Here is a 970-nt window from a genome sequence, read left to right as displayed (position 1 = left end):
TTGTAAGTGGATCAGAAACACTATAAGCCTTCTTGGGCGACCGAGACGACATGCCACCACAGGGAACGGCAAAAAGGAAAACTCTTGCGTCACCTTCAAATGACCTGTCTTTGCCAAGTCATATTTTCCTCTTAGTTTTGTTTTCTGCAAACCACTAACTGCATTACAGCCCTCTCCTCCTTCATATATCCCTGGGTGTCTTTTTATCATGATATCCATCATTCTAATAAACTCATGTTGTTTTCTAATGCTTCTAATACGAAAGGCGAAAAAAACGTAGCACAGCACAATCCTATCCTGACTTGTAGTCTTGTAGCTTAGCACAACTTCAACAACTGCAAAAAACATCAGCAATCAAGTGCAGCCCAATTCTTTATAGAATCCCGTAAAGAAAACAAATGATTTTGTTTTTAAGTGAAGTTAGCGATAATCCTATTGTAACACGCATAGTTAGAGAGTATGTGCGGTACGTTTCGCTTGGCTAGATAAAACTCTTTAATTTCTTCATGTGACCCAATGAACTCGATTAATTAATTTCTAGCTATATCTCTACTAAGCCATGTGATATGAATTTGTGGATGGTCTTTTATATAAATCAATGAATGGATTAGTACGAATTCACAGAGCTTTTATAAATTCTTGAACTCGAATCGAGGCTGAAAAACTTGATCTAACTCCATGGTCCTTTTTTTTCGTTATCATCATCATCTGAATTAGGAAAAGATAGACTTGATTCTTTTTATCTGATACCGTAAGAGTGTTGATACTGTAGAGTTGTGTAAAAGTGCTAACAGTGGGTCGTTATGTAATACTCGTTTTTACGAAATCTGTTCCTCGTCCGGCACTTGACCTTGTTGGCCCGATTCTCGTATCATTAGACATAAGAAAGATGGTCGGGGGAAGTCTTGGTATCCGGTACTTGACGAAACACAAGAACTTACACTACAGAATGGGATACAAATGTGTAAAC

The sequence above is a fragment of the Penaeus monodon genome, chromosome 33, assembly GCF_015228065.2.
Source record: "Penaeus monodon isolate SGIC_2016 chromosome 33, NSTDA_Pmon_1, whole genome shotgun sequence".
Taxonomy (NCBI): Eukaryota; Metazoa; Arthropoda; class Malacostraca; order Decapoda; family Penaeidae; genus Penaeus; species Penaeus monodon.
This window is presented reverse-complemented; position numbering follows the sequence as displayed.